A 24875-nucleotide genomic window follows, 5' to 3' on the forward strand; every position below is an offset into this window, starting at 1 on the left:
AACATCTTATATTCTTGAAACCAAGATGTGTGAGTTGTATCTTGTGAATCGGTTGCACATTGATAATATGTAAACGCACTAGTAACTTGGTGTTATAAAACATATTGTTGGGTGTGATTCGGTGCGTGAGTACAAGCAAGCATTGTATCAAAGTTTATCCATTCCTTTTATTCAAAGTAGGATAAAAGCGATATCTTTGGGCCCCTCGATGATTTTGTGATGACAAACGTAAATGCTCGGCCGGGCTAGCGCTAATTTGATTTGTTCAATTAGTCAGTCGTCATAAATCGGAAATCGAGATATAGTACAAAGAGAATGATTTGAAATCATATCTCATATGATATCTAGAATGGAGGAATATATGATCCCTTATCTAAGGACATGCGTATCTGATAGGATCAGAGTTGACAGCGGTTTTGGAAAGCTACGATTGCAGATCAGGATCTGAATTCATACGCATAATAGTTATTAGACTTATCCAAGTGGGAGACTGTTGGATTAGTGTCTAAGTCCATAACTATTTTGGTATGTACTTGACCCGATGGTGCATGGTCCTTTTGGGTTGCCTTCACCAAAGCAACTTGATTGGAGAAATAAATAAAGAGAGAGGTTATTATGATTTATTAATATGTTATAAGAATAATATATTAAAGGAGAAATCATATTTGTTTAATTAATATTGGTCAATAGTTAATTAAGAATTAATTTTGTGATCAAATGTAATTAATTAAACTAGAGGGGCTGAATTGTAATTATGTGATAGTTACAAAATATGGTAATGGTTATAATAAATATGGGTTGAACGAATTCAAGGAGATAAGGATCCTTGAAATCGTCCAAAGGATAAAAGATAAGGGTTTTCAAGGCTTATCTTATGGTTGCTTGGTGGGCAAGCAACTAGATAAGGATAAGGATTGAAACCTAATCTCTACACCTATATAAATAACCCTAAGGCCATAAGAATTCATCCATGCCTTGTCTAGGGGTCCTAGAAACGAATTTTATACCTCTTCCCTCTCTTTATACCTTCTCCATTTGCTCTTGGTGTTTGTAAGCCATTAGAGGAGTGACACTTGTGACTCTAAGCCTTCCAAAGTCAATTCAAGGAGGAATTGGGATTGTTATTACTACATAACAATCAAGGTAACATCTTAAACCTAATTATATGTTAATATCGATTTCCATATGCTAGAATTAGGGTTTATAGACTTGGATAACTTGCATGTACAATAGAGAAACCTAGATCCAAGCATTAGGGTTTGTATGAGCACATAGGATGTCTTATGACCAAAACCCATCAAAGTCAACCAATCTTAATCATATTAGTCTTACCTCATTACTATTCCCACAATTATACCGACTATGGACTTTTAGAATAACTACGCTATTCATGGATTAAACATATTAATGTAGAATATAACAAGTGTTAATGTAAAGATCACATCCCAATATATCAAAATAATATAATAGTTGTTATCACAAAGTTCCCACATCCTAGTACCAAATTCAAATCAAATACTATCTCTAAAATAACGAAGTCATATAGCTGAAGCGTGAACTTTCATGCTTAGCTTATAAAAGTGTAACAAGAAGTTCTAGGCATGTACTTCTTTGTTGTCATTGTTATGGTTTTTAAAGCCTAAGTATGGAATTTTGTGGCCACGACTGGAAATGTTTGTTCCATGATGTGGCGGTGGTTGTGTAACACTTGAATCTTGGTAAGTTTCTCTTTTACCCTTGCATTATATAATTTGTCCCGTTTAGTCCTTGAGTTGTACGTGGGGCGTACCACAAGGTATAATTAGAGTATAAGCTGTAAAGCGAGTACACAGGGTGTACCAAATAGTACACTTAGTGTACTCATGCGAAGGATTGATCGTGGATCCGAAGGTGTACACTGGGCGTATAGAAGTGTACGCGGGGCGTACGTAAGGAGTTTTGAAAACCTTAATTTCCTGGTTTGGCCACTATATAATCATCCGTATAGACATGAAACCCTTATTTATTTAGCCGCCTTGTCCTCCTAGCCCTATACTCGAAACCCTAACTCCATAGTTGAGTGTTCTTGATCTTAGAAGGTCTTTTGGGTGCATTTTAGGTGTTTTGAAGGAAGGAGATCATCATGAAGCTTCATTGGAAGAGTAGGAGCTTGTAGATCCGGTTTATCATCATATTTTGGCACTCATTTAAGTTATAAGGATCTGAACTTGTTGTGTTATAGCTTAGATCTCCTTTGTTTGAGTTTTGGACCCTTTTTGGTCCCATAGATGAGATTTTGTAGATTATTATCATTTCTAAAGCTTAGAGTTGCTACTCATGGTGTTCTTTTGGTCCTAGAGTCATAAAGTTGTCATCTTCGAAGCCTAGAACCATCCATTCATGAGTTATGGCCATTATTATGAAAGTAGAATGTTATAAATCGAAGTTAGGATCTTTTGGGGCATGTAAAATCACCAAATCAGTGACTTTATGGTTCTAGATACTCTTTGGGACTCGGCTATGTGTTTTGGACCCTTAGACTTAAGCATTAAGAGCTTAATGGAAGAAATGGATTAATGAGGGAGTACGTTGGGCGTACAAGCTAGTACGTGCATGTACAACTGAGTATGCCCCACGTACTTAGACAGTTTAGGCTTCGTACCTTTTGGTCCTAAGTTTGGCCACTCCTTTGGACCTTGTTGCTTTTGGCCTTTTGGGCCATCTGAAATCAAGCTTTTAGGCTAAGGAAAATTTAGTAGGCTTTAGGGTAGGGCCCATATGGAGGTTGGTCCCAATTTGGAATATTGGGCCATAAGTGGGCCTTAGTGGATCAATTGGTTTTGGGCCTTTTTGGTTTATAGATTTGGGCCTTAGTTTTGGTTCAAGCTAGGCTAGGAGTAAAATGGTCCTTTTACCCTAATTAGGGATTATTGGCTATAGATTGGAAACCAAGTGTTAATTGGGTGTTATTTTGTACTGATAGTTTAGGGAGTCATTAGGGCATCAGCTAGGGATTTGTCTCAGTGAGCTTCATCATTCGAGGTGAGTTTCCTGACTGGGTTTAGCAGGTCTAAGGCACCAATGCTGGTCCTTATTGTTTATGCTAGGACGCTAAGAGTCTGTGTGACCCTTGCATGTGTTATGTGCCGCTATATATACCGGGCGAGGCTCGATTCTAGGCGAGGCCTCAAAAAATGGAACATATGCTAGCATTTATGATCATTACATGTGTTAGCATGATTATGTGATATAGATTGTATGTGGATAGCGGGCGAGGCCCAGTGACAGGCGAGGCACGAGAAGAGCAAATCTTTAAACCGAGTTGGGCTCGATACCAGGAGGGGCCCGATTAAGGGCAAGGCCCGATGTCGGGCGGGGGCACAGTATGTGATTTATTATGTGTGGTATGGGGTAGTTTGAATAACTCACTAAAATTTGTGCTTATGATTTTCAGTTTATGTTTCAGGTACTTCTAGTGGCAAGGGGAAGAACTCAGGGTGACTGCATTGCACACACCACATGGATTCCGCACTTGATATTTCACTCTGATTTTATGATATTTGATACAATTTTTTTATTTGGGATGTTTGGATAATGATTGGAATACTATTTTACTTAATTTAAAAATGAAATTTGGATCATGTTTTTGGGATGTTGCAGGTCGAGGAAAACACGCATCTCATTTGAGTGCCACGACGTGACAACATACTGGTCATGATGTGGTAGCCTCAAGCATGCGAAAACCTAATTTCAGGGTTTATGCCCCTATTTTAGGGAAGTAAGGGCTAGGGTTTGCACACCCTCAACCTCCATCACCTCCCTTTCACCCTCAAGGAAACCATAGCCTCCATTTTGACATTTGAGAGCATTTGATGATGTTTTGGTGAGAAGAAGAAGAAGAAGAAGAAGAAGGCATCCTTTGTGAGAAGATCTAGCAAGCAAGTTCCTCCTCCACCTCTAATATCATCTTTTGGACCATTGTGAGTCTTCCAGTTCCAACCTTTAAGCTTCATGCTTCTAGAACTAGAGTTCTTTTTCTTGTTCTTCATGTTTGTGTTAGTTGGTGTGGTTAGAATCCATAAAGTTAGGAACTTTATGGACCCTTAAGGTCCTCTTATCATTATATGTCCTAGATCTGAAGAATGAGTGAGTTTTGAATCCTTGCATGAGGTTTTGACCTCATTTTCTTCATTTTTACCTAACTAGAGTTTAAGACATGCATTGGAAATTCATGTCTATAAAGCACCAATTTTTATGATTCTTTGGGAGTATGAATGCCTTCTAGAAGGTATGGATGAGTGGCCTTGATGGATCCCTAAATCTTACGCATCTGATTAGGATATCTTGGATTAACGAAACCTCTTGGCTAAATTATATATACATCTTCAAGAAAGTTGTCTATTAAGGAGAGTAGTTTTCTTGAAATCTATTTTCCATATCTTATAATTATATTATGTAGTTATGATTAACAATATCATTCATAATCTAATCATAAAAAGGTTTGGTTATTGTCAATGAATTGAGTATGATCAAATCCTTTTATAACTAGCTTGCTAAATGTGTAGAGATATCCATGTACGTATTCTTCCATAAAGAATCACTTACTCATTTTAGTCTTCCTATATAGAGGAAGATTAATCAAGCTCATAGTTGATTATTATATACGGATTGTATCTTAGTGTTCATGACTCCAAGTCATTTATCAGATTCTAAATCTGATATGGCATTTTGGTAGTTGATGGATATGCCAGAAACCATAAAGAAAATCTCATCAATGATAAATTCCATATTCCTCAAGTAATAGATGATCTATACCATATATGCGAACATTTTGTGTTTTTGAATAACTATTATTCATGTTCAACAATTTCTTGATGAAAACTAGAGCCAACTTTTGCTACACCATGCTAAGGGTACTGAGCTACTTCAAGTTCCATACGCCTCCTACTTGCTTTATCATTAGAAGCATGCTTTCTAACTACTCAACTTTTAGAGGAATAAGAGACCTTATTCTTTGTAGATTTGTATATATAATAAACTAAATAACCTTTTAGAATATTTTACAAATAGGAATTTAGTAGATGTTGGGTTTTGAGGCTTTTGTCTTACACAAGCTCTACATCCTCAAAACATTAAGTAAGATAACGATGGAGCCTTTCCATGCTAAATCTCATAAGGTGTTTTGTCTACTTGTTAGTTGGATTTTGTATTCCAAAATACTAGTGATAATGATTAAGGCATAGACAAAAAAGGATAAAGAAAGAATATCGCTAAGCATTAGAAGGGAAACCATATCTACTAAGCTTTACTTCATCCTTTATTATTTGTAAGGCTTTTGATAGTACTAATGAATTGTTTCACAACATTATATTTGAAACTTTAAAAGGTTTCGTTTTACATTCCAACTATAATGACTATGTAGAGTTCCTTAATAATTATTTTCTCTACTATTTAGTGAAAATAGAATTATTGATCTTCTATATATAAACAAGATTCACATATGTCAAATAAAGTAAATTTATTTACTTTAAAAAATCTATTTCTTGAAGTTAGAATATGTGTATTTTATTTATATAATAAAGATAACAATGTCATAGAAAGTTTGATTAAATCATATTTAAATTTGAAGGTATTTGCCTATAGAACTTTATTATTTTGAAAAACCTTGATATTTAATCAATAATTCTATTAATAGATCTAACTCTCAAAATAAAAATTAATCATTTTAGAATGTTAACGTGATCGTTTTGAAAAGCGATTAACTGAGTAATCAATTAACTAAGACATATTTAGTCAAGCTAAATTTAATATATATTCTTCAAAACAAACATTGTTTTACAATATAAGTCCTTTATGATTAAAACATAAATAATAAACTCCAATAGTGAAGTTTCAACTTGTTTGTTCTCAGCTCCTTACTCTTCTTGAATATTTGTGAACATTTATAAATGTTAGATTAACATAAAATTTCAATTACTTGAGTCTTATATTAAAAGTATAAGTTATATCTTATAGAAACCTGATTTGCTAGTTTTCCCATACTTTCTCTAATTAGTTAATTAGTAAGATAAGATAGCAATTCCTCTTCTAGTTTCTTGTTCTCCACAATAGAGAAAATATCCATATTTAAGGGCCTTTCTTGATTTCTGATCATTATTGAGAATAATTTTTAGGACATGAAATCATTTGTTGAAATTATAAACATCAAATGTTACAGTCTCTTTTAGATGATTAAGAGAAAGATGCTACATGGTGGTGAGAGTGGATTTTGTTTTCATCTACAAAATTTAACAAAATTTATTAGTATTTTCAATACTAAGTTTTCAAGAATTAATAACCATTAAGTTTCTAAAATAGTAATTATCATATTCTAGGATCTAAGTTGCAAAACAAATAAATGGTTAGGTGACCTTTATCAAATTTATATAATTCAATAAGGTTGATAGCGACTATCAGTTATATTCTAATATATTATGACATCCTTTATTTCACAGAACCGAAAAAAACTTTTTCTTATGCCTTAAAAACCATTTGTAGAAAATACCAGTTTATTACAACATTTAAATTACAAATGTTGTTTCAAAATAACCGGACCCCAAGGATGTCATTATCGATACACAACATCAGTTACAATGTAAATACACATCGGTCATGTATACTATTACATGTTATCTCTTATTCACTAGACATACTATTGAAGTTCCAGCAGCCTTAGCATCGCTACCTATGATGCATATAATTAGAGTGTGTCAGGTTTGGGAACCTAGTGAGACACATAGGGTTTTGAATCCCACACTGTTATTATGATAATAACTCATAAATAATGATAATGAAAAATAATTGATACCAAAAATATAGATATATCACACAACATAAATATGTATAAGACACTATACCCTTTAACCTTAGTTACCCAACCCATCGATTCTCACATGTTGGTCCTATAACAATGATCCTTTGGGATCTAACCTAATGGATCACTATAACCAATGAGTAGACTATACTGGTTTTAGGATTCATTAGAAATGTTAGTTAATAAAGTCAACCATGTCACACCCCCAAATCGGAATGGCGGAAACGTTCGGGGGCGATTGACGTCATGTACAATATTGTAACAATTGAATAATAGTAATGAAAGCAACACATGGACACCCTAATAAGATTCCTTTGGACGAATGTTTATAGGGCCTCCCTATAATTTTCGTCCACTCCTATTCAAGGAGTCCAAGAGCCTAATTTCACAACTATTAATTAATTGCAAAACAACCCTTATATATTTACTTAATTCCTTTAATCCCAAAATTAATTCCAAATCAATTTTTGATTAAATATTAATTAAATAACATGATTTCTAATTAATATAACATATTAATAAATCATTCATATAAATTTATTATTCCAAATAATAAATTGAACTTCTCTCCAAAAGTCATCATGTCAAGTTTCTATCAATTCAAGTATATACTAATTAAAGTTATGGGCTTAGACACCTAATCCAACAGTCTCCCTCTTGTATAAGTCTAATAACTATAATTGCAAGTACAACTTCAAGAAATGACCAACAGATTGTAGCTTTCAGAAGCCGTTGTCGAACTCTAACCTAGTCAGATATGTGTCCTTAGATAAGTGATCAAATATTGCTCCGTTCTACAAGATATCGTATGAACATGAGAAATGGATTATAATCCTTCTCTTTGTCCAAGGTTTGTTTCCCGATTTTCGATTTATGATGACTGAAATCGGACTCCTATTTGAACACATCAATTCAGTACAGGCTTGGCCAAGCGCTTTAGATGTCATCACCAAATCATCGAGGGGCCCACATATATCGCTTTTCGCGTTAGGGAAAAAGGAATGGATAAACATAGACTCATATGCCTGCACTATTCACTCATCAAATCACCCACAACAATACGTTTTATAACATTAAGTTACTAATACGTTTACGTATTACCAATGCACAAGTGACTCGTAAACAACTCATATGTCTCCATTTCAAGAATATAAGATATTATCGTCTCAAAATTACTTGTGATAAAATAGATGAAGTAATCCTGGGCAGATGTTATTGCAACTGCTTGTTTCACTCAGAACCGCTCATACATCAACAAACATTTTCTGATCACTCCATATGAAATTTAAACAATCGAAAACCTAACATTAAATTCTTTCATGCATTTGGTTCCAGGTGCTTCTTACTCAATTCCAAAGAAAATCGGAATAAATTTGATGTGAAAGTAGACGAAGGGAGCTTTCTGGGGTATTCCTTGACATCAAAAGCATATCAAGTTCTGAACAAGAAGTCAAAGAAGATTGAGGAAACCCACTATGTTAAGTTTGATGACAATTTCATGAAGAAATATCAAAAAGAAGATTATCAAATTGAGGAAAATTTTCCAATAACAAATTCTAAGACTATTCCTCTTATGGATTTATATGAGAATTTTCTAAATTTGTTCTATGAACATGACAAGGCAATTTCCTTAGAATCAAAAGCAAAAGACAATCAAGTGGATGAATTGATCAAGATTGTTGATGAAGCTTCTAAAAATATAAAGATTCCTCCTGAGCAACCAATTCTGAATGAACCTCAACCAAAATCTTTTGATGCTCGAATCCAGAGGAGAGTTTGACTCCAAACTTAAATACTGATATTCCTCTCCAGGGGGAGAATCCAATTCTGAATGAAGAGTCACATGCAAACTTCCAGGAGGAGAATAATGAGAATAATGACTTAGATGCACAATCGGAATTTGAAGACGTTTTTGCCGAAATTGATCCAGCCTATGATCAGAACTATCCTCATATAATAAAATGGACCAAAGCTCTTCCTCCATCTCAAGTGATAAGAGATTCTTCATCAGGAGTTCTTACGCATGTTCAACAAAAAGCAAAGCAAACTGCATTATTTTCTAGATTGAAATTTTGCATTTTTAATTCTTTTATTTCAAAAATGGAGCCTAAAACTGTTAAAATTGCTCTTGATCATGCAGATTGTGTTCAAGCTACACATGAAGAACTGAATGAGTTTGATCATAACAAAGTATGGTGATTAGTTCCAAACTCCGACAGATGCATTTGTGGTTGGTGTGAAATGGGAATTCTGAAATAAGATGGACAAAGAAGGGAACGTTATTCGCATTAAGGCATGTGTGGTTGTTGAAGGCTATTGTCAAGAAGAAGGAATAGATTATGAAGAGACATTCACACCTATGGCTAGACTTGAATCGGTTCGTGTGACAACTCGAAATTTTCATTCGGTCAAACCCTAAAAGTCAATCACTTCGATTTATAGGTCAATTACATTATTACTTATTTTTAGCAAATGTAAAGTTCGTTTGATTATTTTAATATTATTCTTTAAACGAACGGGTGAAAGAAAGTGTCGTCTCGGGTTTTGAAATTTAAAAACCGCAAACACCTCGTGTCTTAGAAGTTCACGGCCAAACTTTTATGTTTGGGCCGAAAAATCTTCCAAAAACCGTGAACTCATGCATTAAGCATGAGTTTACTCCCCAAACTAGTCATTTTATGTTTAATCCCCAATCACCAAAAGAGTAAACTCAAAAACACTCTCAAGTATCATCCAAGTTTTGTTCAATATCTTCAATCTAGTAAGTGTTTCTAGCCCTTTCAAGTTAGTATATCACTTAATCTAGTGATTGTACATCCTTTAATATATCCATTTTTGTGTTTCGATTAGTTTTCCAAAAACACCAAGAACACCAAGTACACACACTAAGTGCTCTTGGACTTTTAGCTCAATTCAAGCTTCCTTATAGAAAGTACTTCCATCCTTGAGTCTTATTAAGCTTGTATTACATGTTAGCATCAAAGAAATGTCCCAAGAACACAATGATAAAGGTGTTCACGGTTTCGGGAGGTCCCAAAACCGTAAACACCAAGATTAAGTGCAAAGTGGTGCCTTAGGGTGCATAGATGCTTCACCATGCCTTAGGGACTTGTCTAGATTCATCCTTGATGAGTTTATCACACAAAAAGCACCAAAACCTTACATTTTTATGTGTTTACGGTTTGGGGATCTCCCAAAACCGTAAACACCCCAAAAGGTTTATAAAAGTCCCATGGTTTTTCCTTATGTCTAAATCTAACCTAGACTATTGTCATGATTGAGCTAAGGACTTGAAAACCCCCAAATATCAAAATTATGGGTTTAGGGTAGTAAACTCATGAGTTTAAGGTAGTAAACTCATGGATAAATGGTCCTTAGACCGTAAACTCCATTTAAGAGTGTTTTGATGCCACACAACACTTCCTAAGGCTAAATCATGAAGTAGGAATGATTGGAATAGCTTAGAAGACTTCAAAACAACAAATGGTCAAAAGGTTAGGAGTTTACGACCGTAAAATCAAGGGGTGTTGGTCTTTAGGGAGTAAACTCATTTTAGGAGTGTTCCTTGAACACCAAACACACTAGCCTTTCCCTACAACACTTAGATGCACTCCTTAGCACTTATAACACTTATACAAAGTGTTTGTCATGTCGTAGAGTGTCTTGACTTGTTTATTAGTTGTTTAAATACTAATTTTTTATATACATATGTCCTAATATGTAATTAGGATCTTTGTGTGTGTCTAAGTCTTCACTTGACACCAAGCACTTATCCGACACTTCCTTCTGATCCACTCGCAACAGTTGAGTTCATACCCCTTAATCAATGTTTTAAATGTTTTTAAATTCTTTATGGGGGGATACAAGTAGAATCATGCTACTTAGTATATCAATCACATGTGATTAATAAGCAACATTCAAATGATTTACTATTCATTAGCCATTTTACCAAACAGTTTCCTTCAAATGATTTTCATAAACACTTTATATGTTTAAAACTCCTTATTAAACTGTACATTTTACTCTATATGGTTCATTTCAAACTCATTTACAATTGTGTTTCCACCAACCGTTTCTTTATACTTAAACTGTTTTATCAAACCCATGCTTTCAACCCGTTTTATAGATTGACATCAAGTCGATCTTTTCTTAGATAATAATTATGTAAAATGGTTTTACAAAACTTATTTTATGCCTTTATATTATAAATTGCATGTCTACATATGTATAGTTATATAAGAAATGTTTAAAAGGCTTAGGGAGGCCTGCCCGCCCTATTTCCTTTTCGCGCTTGAGATGTGGTCTGGTGGGATATCGGGAATCCGTACGAAGGTCGATTAAATATTAGTTATATATCATGTGTACATATATAGTCATAAAAGTTCTTCCAGTTCATTCGATACCCTTGGGTAGCAAGGGTATACTTCCATGTTCATACGTACCAGTTACATTACTAGTAAGCTACCATATGGTTAGTTTAGGAAGATAATAGAACTATTACTAGAACGGGATAACATACAATGAGTCAGTTCATTCATGAGTCGGTACATATTACTATGAGAACATATACAACTATACTAGAAGGAGAACATATACAACTATACTAGAAGGAGAACATATATAACTATACTAGAAGGAGTACATATTCAACTATACTAGAAAGAGAACGTATACAACGATACTAGAACAAGTAACAATACATAACATATACATGAATACATTAACATAAATGTGATCGACTGTATCGGATCATGCCTTCAATGTCATGGCCCGAGTTGTAGCCAGAGTCTCTTGGAGGGAGAGCGTGAGTTTGCGTATAGATCTACACTGGATTGACTATCCTACACCTTGCTGCTAGCTACAGCCGGACCTGCAGGTCTACGGGTGCCAAACATCATACCTTTTTACGACCTTACATTGTCATGTTTCATAGTCGATAGTATGGTACAATTAATCACATAATACCTTGATAAAAATCCGGTTTAAGGTAGTTAGTACAACAGTAGTTCCTATAATACAACACTACAATACTACATTAATTTACCCTTACATACATTTAGTGATCATATCACTTAAACATTATTGTACAAACTATATTTTGATAATGATAGTCCGATTTGGGAAAGTACACACTCTTACAAGAGACACACACACAAATACTAGATGCCTTGATAGAAGGATACACTTAGCAGGAAACATAGGGTTTTCTAGGGTTTTTCAAACGTTTACAGTTGTTTTACAAACATTTTCTTACTCGCACGAACTTTCTTTCAAAACATTTTCAAGTCTTTCAATTACATGTCATACAAACACTTACATTTCAAATACACACATATACTTACATTTCATTCATACAATTTCTTACATACAAATTAAGACACTAAAATACTTATGATCTCACCATCTTTAAAGCTTATACTGGCTTTCAAAATACTTGTATCCTCAGGTCATCGATAGACAGGTACCGATGCAAGGTTTAGAGAAGATGGAGCTCGTTCAAGACTCATCTTTCATTTTGATTTATACTTTAGTGTTTATCATAATTTGTCAGAACACATTTGTATTAAAATTATATTATTAATGCAATGGATGATGTTGTTGCTTGTTTACTACTTTTCATTGTTGTGATACTGTACATGACGTCCTCCGCCCCAGAACGTTTCCGCCGTTCTCGGTTTTGGGGTGTGACAGTTCGCATATTTTTCGCCTATGTTCCTCACAAATTTTTTGATGTCTATCAAATGGATGTGAAGGGTGCATTTCTGAATGGAGAGCTTGAAGAAACAGTCTATGTTGATCAACCTCCAGGTTTTGTGAATGAAATGAATTCCAAATCACTATTACATTTTAGATAAAGCAGTGTATGATCTTAAACAAGCTCCAAGGACATGGTATGAAACTCTGACTTGTTTTCTTAAACAATTAAAATTCAAACAAGGTCATGTTGATCCTACCTTCTTTAGGAAGAAAGAGGGTAACCATTTAATGATTGTTCAGATTTATGTTGATGAGATTGTTTTCAGATAAACTAATCCTAGCTTAACTGTTGAATTTCGGAAACTAATGGAAACTAAATTAGAAATGAGTTCTATGGGTAAAATTGTCTTTTTCCTTGGCTTAAATATAAGAAAGAGTTCAGAAGGTATATTCATCAATCAAGAAGCCTTCACAGAGACGTTAGTTGCTAAATTCAGAATGATGGGTGATTCTGAGGTCAAATTCCCTCTAGCATTCGGGAACGAAACTCACACCTTCTCTTGATAAACCAGCAACATATATCACTTTATATCGTCAGATGATTGGAACCTTGTTATGCGTTACCTCTAGTCATCCTGATATTATGTTTGATGTTTGTTACTATGCTAGGTTTCAAGCGAATCCCAGAGAACCACACATGTTGGCAGTTAAGAACATACTCCGGTATCTGAAGCGAACTACTTCTCTTGGTCTATGGTATCTGTTGGGTTTTTGATACGACATAAAAGTTTGTTTTTCATAAAAACCAGCAATGGAATACTTTAGAAATAACAAGTTTACTTTTAGTTCATAACAAAACCGAACCGTCATGGATCCATTTATAGAGGTTAGAATGAAATAAAACCAACCATAGGATGTTTTAGAGATTACCTTTGAAGCCTTTGAACCCACTTAGTTTTGGGGTGTTGATGAAGATAACAAAAGATCAAAGTGTACGATCTTCTCTACAAGTATCCACCATCAAGAGTAAAGCACTTGGAATGCTAGTTCCTTCTTGTATTCTTGAGTGTCTTAAACCTTTAAGTGCTGAACTTAATTAAGCACTAAAGGAGACAACTTAAGATGTCTTCTAAACACCAAAGTAAAGCATAAAAATGCATGGAGATGAAGCATCTCCACACTTACGTTTTTAGAAAGAAGAAGAAGGGAAGAAAGAAGTGTTTCATTCTTACCAAAAATGCAAGCCTCATGCATCTCTTATATAGCCCATGAAACGTGAGGTCTAACCATTAAAATACTCTAAAGTAATGGCTAGCCTTTAGAAGCATGGGAGACAAAGCATGGAGGTTGAAAAGTAACCTCCATATTTTTTTATTAATTTCGGTCATACCTTCTTAAAAGAAGGGGATTCTTTATTTTTTATAAACTCAATGTTTATATAACATAAACTTTGTCTTTAGGTAAAAGACAAAAGAATACAACTAGTCCAAAATGTTGTGCATGACTTATTAATTCATACCATATGAAATAATAACTAGTAATACTCTCTTATAATTATTATTTTCATAAAACAATAACTATTCCCTAATTAAAATACAAGAATTGATATTATTTATTAAAAATCATATTAATAATAAATCTACAAAATGTGGCAACTTGATAAAGGTGTGGCCCTGTAGGATCATGTATTATTAGCAATATCACTCCATAATGATTCTTGGGCATATAGATCCAACAATCTCCCACTTTCACAAGATTCATCATAAACTGACATAGACAGTAGCTGACATCTAGCAATGGGCTACTACCCCTAACAAAATATGAAGGGTGCCATCTCATCAACAGCCAATTCCAGGAGCTCTATGATGCAATTATTACAACCGGTGTGGTATCAATTATTCCTTTTCCTTAGACATCATGTCCAACATGAGATATGGATCACGATTAATCTCATTTGCTGTTCAACTTTTAAAAAGGCCTTAGATGTCTTACTCTCAACGAATAAGAGGGACACATCCCATCTTGACTACATACGCCCATCAATGTAGTTCATGTCATACCCAACGATGGCCCTTTTGACTTCCTTTTACGAAACAACGTTAAACCATCTCAAAGCACAACAATTCCTACACATCAAGTCCTAAATATGTATCTCAGGTCTAAGAATACAAATATCATCTTGACTACATACGCCTATCAATGTAGTTCATGTCATACCCAACGATGGCCCTTACGATTGCTTTTTACGAAGAAAAAAAACGTTAAACCATGTCTAAACACAATAATCCCTACACTTCAAGTCTCAAACATGTATCTCAGGTCGAAGATTAAAAAGATACAACCTTGATCAAAACATCACTCTTGACTACAATCCATAAAGTTGTTTTGATGTGGGTCAAGTCCAATACCTATTCTCCCAATCAAGTACCTATGAAGTTGGTAGCAGGTCTTTACCATTCTTATCTCTAAGAGAACCCACCAATCCACTCATATTAGTCTTACCTCATAGATTCTCCCACAACTATGAACGACTATGGTCATTTAGAATAACTTAGTTATTCAAGGATTTAAACATGCTAATATAGAACAAAACAATTTTTTAATGAAAGAATCATATTGAATATATCATTCATTACAATATATGTTGCTTGTATTGTTCCAATATCCAAATCCTAAATTACCATCGATACATCTACTTGTATCAACAATGCCTTATAGTACCAGCTTGACTTTCATGCTTTAGCTGATGAAGCAGCTCTGTTAAGTAGATTTGACAAACTTTATTTGTGTAAACTTTGCGAATACAATCATTTTCAGTTTTATATATAACTGATATATAAAGAAACACTATTGAGAATGAATTATGTCACACCCCCAAATAGGAATGACAGAAACGTTCAGGGGAGGAGGACGTCATGCTCAGTATCACAATAAATGTATAATAGTAAAACAAGCAACCACAACCATTGTATAAATATTAAAGTTTTTACATTGAATATTCACAAAAGATTTACTCGAAAAGTAAATAACAAAACAAAGACATGAAGCTACTACGCTCCATCTTCAGAATCCCAGTGCGTGTATCTGTCTACTAGTTTCCTGAGAATACAAGTGATTTTGAAAGAGAGTATCAACATTTAAGTTAGTGAGTTCATAAGCATTTTTGTTTTAGAAATCATGCATTTTGTTCCTTGAAAACCTTATTTTTTTCCTCCAGAAAATCCAATATTTCCTGATGTAATCTATTGTAAGAAAATATGGCCCAATATAGATCGAACAAACAGTCAATTGTGTGGTTCTGCCCTTGATGGATTAGTGTCTAAGTCCATAACTATTTTGGTATGTACTTGACTCGATGGTGCATGGTCATTTTGGGTTGCCTTCACCAAAGCAACTTGATAGGATGAATTATGGAGAGAAAGGATTAAATGTGATTTATTAATATATTATGGGAATAATATATTAAAGGAGAAATCATATTGTTTAATTAATATTAGTCAATAATTAATTGGTAATTAGTTTTGTGACTAAAAGAGATTAATTAAACTTAAAGGACTGTAATTATAATTATAAGATAATTGCAATTTGGGCCATGGATTGCCTTGTTTTAAGGGGTGGACGAATTCTATGGGGAAACCCATAAGGAAATCATCCAAGGCCTTAATTAAAGGAGTCTATGGATTGCTTAGGGCTTAAGCATCCAAATTAGGGTTTCCTTGTTAGATAACCCTAATAGCCTCACTATATAAAGACCCCTTATGACCCAAAAACGTGGTGAAGCTTTATTCTAGGGTTAGAACACGTTTTGGGCAGCCTCCATCCTCTCTCATCTTCATCCTCTTGCTTATGGTATTTGTGAACCATTAGAGGAGTGACATTTGTGACTCTAAGCTTTCTAAAGTCAATACAAGGAGTTTTGGGATTGTTATTGCTACATAAGAATCAAGGTAATATCTTAAACCTATTTTCATGTTAATATGATTACTTGAATGCTAGAATTAGGGTTTATAGTCTTGGATAACTTGCATGTACAATAGAGAAACCTAGATCCAAGCATTAGGGTTTGTATGAGCACATAGGATGTTCTTATGGCCAAAACCCTTCAGTGGTATCAAAGTCTAGCCTGGTTTCTATCGTATTGATGCATTATATGTTTGAAAAATTCGATTTTTTGGTTTCTGGAGGCTGGACTCGCCGAGTCCATAGCTGAACTCGCCGAGTCCATGCTAACTCGACGAGTCCATGCTTGACTCGATGAGTCAACTCGTCAGATGGAGCAAACCTCGGGATTTCTTGCTGTTTTTGCTTAAGGATAGTTGCCTTATCATATTAGATCAATATTAATCCGATTTTATGATATATTTGACTATATTCTTGATCTAATTGAAGATATTTATCAATTAATAAGATAATTGTTTCCTTATGTGATAATTGATTAATTATTTTGATTAAATTGGTCAATTGTTTTGCAAGAAATCATTTAAGAAATCAAATATGGATAATTATGTGATTAAATGTTAATTTAGATTATTTGTTATTTGATCCTTGGTGTTATGAAAAGTTTCATGTTTTCGCCTTTAGGTTTTATAGTTTAAATTTGAACCCAAAAGTTTTGTTGTTTTGAAATTTAAATAGTTAAAACCCTATTGTTTTGAAAAGGTTTCAAAACTTGCCCTCAAGTTTTGAAATTTAAATTTTGACTAATAGTTTAATTTTGATGTATATTTAAATTCTAAACCCTAATGTTTTGAAATGTTTCAAAACTTGCCCTCAAGTTTTGGAATTTAAAAGTTGATTAAAAGTTTAATTAGGAATGTAAAAATTCTAAAACCCTAGTAAGTTTTGAAAAGTTCAAATTACACCCTTATGGTTTTATTAATTAATTAAGGTGTATAATTAAGAGAAGTTTAATAAATCCATAATAGTTTTTGTTTACAATTTAATTGGATTAAAAGTATAATTGTTAAATTTAACCACCTAGTATTTTAAAAGTGTAAAATACACCATATACTATATATATAACATTAAAAGTCTAACATTATATATATATATATATATATATATATATATATATATATATATATATATATGAGTAAAAGTCAGTCTTACCGTTAGTAGGTCTCATTCACGAAGTTGGTCTATGAGGAGTGTTTAAGGAAATTGCCTATAAAATGGCGATTGAATGGGTATCCACTCTTACCCACCGCACTCTTGACAAGTGGAGGGTCGTTAGCCGAACGGGTAGGATAGGAAGAAACCTTCCATTATAAGTATAATGAAGTACAAAAGTAACTAAATGTTTTACAAATTCTCAATCTTAGTTACTTAGGCAAAAGTGAATTGATGCAATTCCATGAAATTAAACTTTGTACCCTCGCGAAGACGTTAGTGGAGCGTGTGTGGTTTACCGGCACGCTAAATGGTTCTAAGCAAAGGTAGCGAAGGGTGACTCAATGTTTGTCATAGTTCGGTGGAACGTGTGTGGTTTACCGGCACATCAAATAGATGACTGTAACATGTGAGGGCACCATGTAAGTTTGCATGGTTATTCACACCCGCTTTGTGATCCTCGGCATCCCAGTCACAAACAAGAGGGGCATATCGAGATTTAAACATGTCATTGAAAGTTCAATGAATCTCAAAGGATCTAGGAGTTTTCATAGATTTAAAACTTAAATTCTTTTTCGTTTTTCGTGGTGGAAATTAGTGAATCATCATTCACTTACCTTCAAATATTTTGCAATCAGGGTTACGACATCCCACTCCCGAGTTGTAGAATACTGTGTTGGGTCCTAGCCTTAGTATCTCATTTGGGTGATTTAATAAGGACTCGCTCAATCAACTAACTTGAATTCATTTTCTCCCGTTTTGTAGATGTCAAAGTTCGACAACTATGGTCTTCCCAAATCCCGTGGAACAAGCATTCCACATGAAGATGGTATTCCACGATTCGATCGAGGAACAAGAAATCATGCTTCACTTCGTCCACCTCCTCCAATTGTTCTCCCTAACCCACAAGTTCGAAGGCTTGAAAAGTTCAAACTCACTCAAGCCCTTTTGGCAAGTAAACAAAAGAAGGAAAGCCGGTGTGTGCACATGTCCTAGGGATGAAGTCACACATTGATAGGTTAAGAATGTTGGGATCCGTTGTCTGTGAGGAAATGGCTGTTGATTGGGTTCTTCAGTCACTTCCTAACTTATATAGTGAGTTGCTAAGAGAGTACTATATGATGAACCACGACGTGACCCTTATAGATCTCACCTATATGCTTATTGTTGCTGAATCAACAATGGTTTGGCGCAATAGAAAAGCAAAGTTGATTGGTGAATCTGCCTTCAAGACCTTTATGGATATAGACAATGGCAACGAAAGACATGCTATGATCAAAAAAGGTTGATCATAAGAGAAAGGCAATGTCTGAAGTAGTTCCATGTCATGTTCCAAAAGAGTCAATTTGCTTTTATTGCCAAGAGAAAAGGCATTGGAGACGAAGCTGCCCCATTTACCTAAGAGATCTAAGAGATGGGAGAGTCGAAACGTATGGCTCTAATATAGGTAAAATCCATTAACTAACTCTTTTAAGCTTCTATTCTAGATTCTTAATACATAATGTGATAAGATCACAATTGATGTTTTGTAGGATCGAAGAAAATAAAGGAAGCTTAAGGGAAGAAGTGAGCAGAATCTAACCATGAAGGAATGGATTTCGATTGCATTTCTCGAAGATTAGATTCTTGAGCTACTACTTAGATTTAGAATTAGATTGTTAAGAAAGATGTATTAGCATAGTTTTTCAATGAATTGCATTGTAAGGACAAATTTTTCCGCAATAAAATAAATTTTGATTTTATATTATTTATTTATCCTTGCAATGGCGTATATGAAAAATTGATGTTTGAATGTTTCTATTATTAGCAATAATGGATTTAGTTCTTATTATGTTATTTATGGAAAGTCGAGAATTTACCAAATAGGGAGAGTTTCTCATCGCCCAAATTTCAATTGGACTGAAATTTGGAATCACGCAACTTGGTTGCATGATAAATGAGAAATTTCATAATTGGAAATTAGACAAATTCATTGACAAAGTGTCAAGTGAAGGACTAGGAGATCGAGTACACAAAGGTGCGTGTTGATCAAGTCCACCATAAGAGTAACAAAGATATTCGTCGTGTTTTGCTAAAGGCTTAGTAAATATGATTATACTTATAAGATTAAGTGTAATTCGGAATTGATTAAAAAAGGGTTTAAATCAATAGCAAAACAAATAAGAAGAATCAAGTAGGCAGAAAGATAAAAGTTTCTCCATTCTAAGAAGAATGGAGAGTACCTTTTATGCTTTATGATAGGTCTTAATGATTAAGAACCATATCTCAATTGATCCTCTAAGTGAGTCTTAGTACAATTGTATGTCTAAGAAGAGGAATCAAGAGTTGAAGAAATGGTTAAAACATGAAGTCAATCATACTTCGTTCCAAAACAATTCTTAGAGTTAAGATTGTGACATCGAGTGATTAGATTTTAAGAAGGTTTATAGCATTCCTCAAAAGTGGAAAGTTGTGATGTCTTGGATGTGACAAAGACCAACTAGGACCAATTTATGAAGTGTTTTGAGAAAAGCTACACTAACTCTTGAATATTTGTTTGTCAAGAAATGGTTATTGACAAAAGAATCTTATATGTCAATGAGTCATTGGGAGTCTTAATGTCTTGAAAGGTTTCAAGAACAAATCAAATAAACCTTATCACTAGCACACGAGTTGAGGTTTACAACCTATCATGTTGACATTATTTTGTTTCTGTGCTGTTCCAATTGAGTTAATTATGCATGTGAGTCCTATGAGTTCTCATTTGAATCCATAAAAGGCAAGGCACCTTAATCAATGAAATGTGCATTGATAGGAATGGGTGAGCTGCTTAACAACTTGGAAGACGTGGTGGGCAGCTATGCTACCATAAGGCAAGAAATCGAGATTAAGGAAGTTCGATCCATATGAGTTTGAATTTGTCGTAAACTTTGTTTTTTGACAAATTCACATGGATAGGAACAAATACACTATTTAAATCTATGTGACATAAGATTTCCTCCTTCATGAAAATGATTGTGAGGAAATGCTTTCACTAAGAAAGAATTTAAGAAGATAGTGATTGTAAAATTGCATTCTCGAATTCGATTATGGTTACGGTATCCCTTTCCATAATTTGAATTGTGAGGTTTGGCAATTAGTCTTAAGTGTTTAAACACACATATGAACTAGCTAAGGCAAAGGTATATAAGTTCAAGTAGCCTTGATAAAAGATTATCAAAGCATTAAGTTTAGAAATATGGAATTAAGAAATTCAATAGGTATTGCTTTTCTAAAAGTTAAGATGTTTATGAATACATGTCGAAGCTAGTAGGAGTATAAGTGTCATGTTTATAATAATCATCATGATAGTGGGAGCATAAATGTTATGATTGTATGATTATTAAGGCACGTATTGCAAGTTGGCAATATTAATTATAGAAAACAAGAGTTATACCTTGCAAAGTTGTAAGGGTTGTAAAGTTGTTTTGCTATAATTAAGGGAGAGAATATTATGCTTCATTTCAAATCTAAAGGCTAAGGTTGTGGAATGTTGATAAATTTAGTCAAAGGTACATCTTGTGTTCTTAAAATTTCGATTATGATTACGGCATTCCTCTTCACAATTCGAATTTTGAGAACATAGCAAATAAAACATTATGCATCGTGTCCCATACGCTTCGGGTATAGGATCGATTGCAAATGCTTTAATATTTGACCATTCTAAAATTTTCCAAATGTCTAGTGCATTTAGAGGGAAAAAGGACAAGAATCGGTTTTGACTAAAATAATTAAACAACTATCCAAGGACAATCCAAAGTTCGACGAGGATTGGTTGCTTGTGAGTAGTTGGAAGCATGGTATTGAATGGACCATATGAACATTATTAGGAATAGAAAAGATTCTATTAAGAATGAGTTGTCATATGGAAAATGTAGAAATGTTTCCATACTGGATGGACCATATCGACATTATTATGAATAGATAAGATTCTATTAAGAATGAGTTGTCATATGGAAAAAATGGAAACGTTTCCATATTGGGAGTTGGATATTGAAAATTTATGTCTAGATTAGAAACTTTTATGCAAAAGGATGTTCAAAGGAAAGTACTTTGAGTGAGAGACATCATATCTAAGGAATTGTATTGTAACAATATTCGATAGAGGACTTTGTAATATAATTGGCAATAGTCTTTGTGACTTTGGTGCAGTGACATTACGAAAGACTCATTGCATAAAATGTTAGAATCTAATATATTCTATAAGTGGCAAGAATTTGATATTCTCTCACTTATGAAAAAGGATCTGGAGTTGTGAAATGAGTATGATTGGAAATGTGTTCAGTGTGATCTATTTCACAAAGTAAGAACCATAGGTAAACATTGTGTGCATGCTAGGAGCATTGGAAAAGTGTTGTAATTCAAGTAAGAAGTTGATTAACCGAAACGACAAATAATGAGTAATCGATATGGTGATAAATAAAAGGTGTTTTATTTATGCTCAAAGGGTTGAGGCCATATGGGATTAGTATTATTCTTGTGTTTCACTTTGCATGTTTTGACTTCCTGAATAATTTAATTGGTTAAGAACAGTCAAATTATTCGAACGGGCCACAGTCGTTCATATGTTGGAAATAGATATGAATGAAGACTGTCGTGAATTGGTGTGTGGATTGTCTATAAGGTATTAGACATAAGCAAATGTTTGCTGCAACGTTCAAGAGTGCTTATGAATATGATTTGAGCATCGGATTAAACCCACGCTCACTTGGATCACTCCATGAATTGCATCACGAGTGATTGGTGAGACGATAACATCTTATATTCTTGAAACCAAGATGTGTGAGTTGTATCTTGCAAATTGGTTGCACATTGATAATATGTAAACGCACTAGTAACTTGGTGTTATAAAACATATTGTTGTGTGTAATTCGGTGAATGAGTGCAAGCAAGCATTGTATCAAAGTTTATTCGTTTCTTTTATCCAAAGTAGGATAAAAGCGATATCTTTGGGCCCCTCGATGATTTAGTAATGACAAACGTAAATGCTCGGCCGGGCTAGGGCTAATTTGATTTGTTCATATAGTCAGTCGTCATAAATCGGGAATCGAGATATAGTACAAAGAGAATGATTTGAAATCATACTGTAAAGACCAAAAATTTCCACCAATTTAAATTTTTCGAAAACAACCCGATTCCATTAAAGTTATTACAAAAAGGTTTTCAATATAATTTATTATAAGTATTCCCATAATCCCATCACAATATAAACACGAGGAGCGGTACGATCACGCCTTTGCCTTGCCACGGTCCCCTGAAGAACCTGAAAAACATTAAACCACAACTGTAAGCCCGAAAGCTTAGTGAGATATCCCCAAAATACCAACCACATATACCATACACGCATAACATGCCATAACATATCCGATCACAGAGCAGCCATGCACTTCGGGTCTACTGTGTGACTGGTCGGCCGCACCGGCCAACAGTCCACCTGGTCCACCCTCCGAGTCTAGCCATATACCTCGAGTCTGTAGTGTGATTGGTCCGCCCGCACCGGGCCTTCAATCCACCCGGTCCACTCTCCGAATCTAACCACATACATCGAGTCTGCAGTGTGATTGGTCCGCCTGCACCGGGCCTTCAATCCACCTGGTCCACTCTCTGAGTCTACAGTATGACTGGTCCGTCCGCACCGGGCCTTCAGTCGGCCTGGTCCACTCTCGGAGCCTCAGCACATCTGGTCCGCCCTCTTGGGTCCTACAGCCTATCCGGACCGCTCGCTGGGCCTTCGGGACAACCGGTCCACCCTGGGTATCTTGGCCTACAGCATAAAGCAGGACCCGCCTCAACCCAACTCCAGTCCAAACAACCATGTGCACATATACATACAATCATATAGCAATTCACAGTCAACAAGCAGATCGAACAGATCACATAACATATCATCATCCTAACCAGGATACCGACCTAACCGGTCACTAGCATAGCATCACCCTACCTCTCAGGCTACCGATCTCAACCAGGTCTCTAACATATACCATCCTAGCTACCAGGATGCAAACATATCAAAGCAATAACGTAACAACAAATACCCGGATCTCAATCCGATAAGGGCTGGCCTTGGTGCCTTAGACCCTGTTGATATAGTGAGGATAACTCACCTCGAAACTGCCGACTGAACAGATAACCCAAGTTGCTCCGATCACTGATAAAATCTCCACCACTGGACAACTACCAAGGCACTGAACTCAAAACAATATTCAACAATTACCAAAATGCCCCTGGAAATCAACTGGTCAACCCTTGGTCAAAGACAAGGTCAAAGTCAACCCCTGACTGACTCTACTCGCCGAGTGAACCCGATGACTCGCCGAGTCCCCATGCTCAGCATTTCCTTCAATCCGCGACCCAACTCGCCGAGTCATCCCGAGACTCGCCGAGTTCAACAACTATGAGTCCACTCACACACAACTCTCCGAGTCATCCCCTTGACTCACCGATTCACGGCTCAACCAGAAAAGATTGGGACTCTTCGACAATACTCGTCGAGTCCAAGAACAGACTCGTCGAGTCTAAGGCTATCTTTAACCTACTCGCCGAGTTGTTCTTCCAACTCCTTGAGTTCCAGGCCATCTACATCCAACTCGCCGAGTTGTTCTTCCAACTCGTCGAGTCCCAGCCTATCTTCAAGCAACTCGCCGAGTCTACCCATGTGACTCGCCGAGTACCACCGGGTCTGAATCCATACAGAGGCTTTCCAAGCCATGCAGATGATCCAAACCATAGATCTACCCTTCCTAAGGCCATCCATCACGTAAAGTGGCAAACTTTACGTGAATCCAAGGAGATCTAGGCACTTAACACTCTAGGGATAGGGTTTCGGACAAGATAGCTCCTTCAATCACTCATAAACTGGGACTTTTATGCATTCTAGCCCTTCTCCATTCCAGATCTGAGGTAGAAACCTCATATCTAACCTCTAAACTCCAATACACCAAAAGATATGATCTCTAACACCCCCAAAATGATGAATCTAGACAATAGCAGCTCAAACAATGAAATAATACCTCAAAAGGAAGCTCCAAGAGAAGATTAATCTGGATCCTTGCAAAGCCCTTTGACCCAAGTCTCTTCTCCTTCAAGATTTCTTCAACAACCACTTCTCCAAGCTCCAATTCACTCAACAATGGTGTTTTCTCACGAAATCAGGGCTTCTGGAACTCAAGGGGGTGATAAGGAGGCTGGGGAGCAGACATAATGTTCTTTATATAGGGCT

Source organism: Lactuca sativa, chromosome 7 (assembly GCF_002870075.4).
Source record: "Lactuca sativa cultivar Salinas chromosome 7, Lsat_Salinas_v11, whole genome shotgun sequence".
Lineage (NCBI taxonomy): Eukaryota > Viridiplantae > Streptophyta > Magnoliopsida > Asterales > Asteraceae > Lactuca > Lactuca sativa.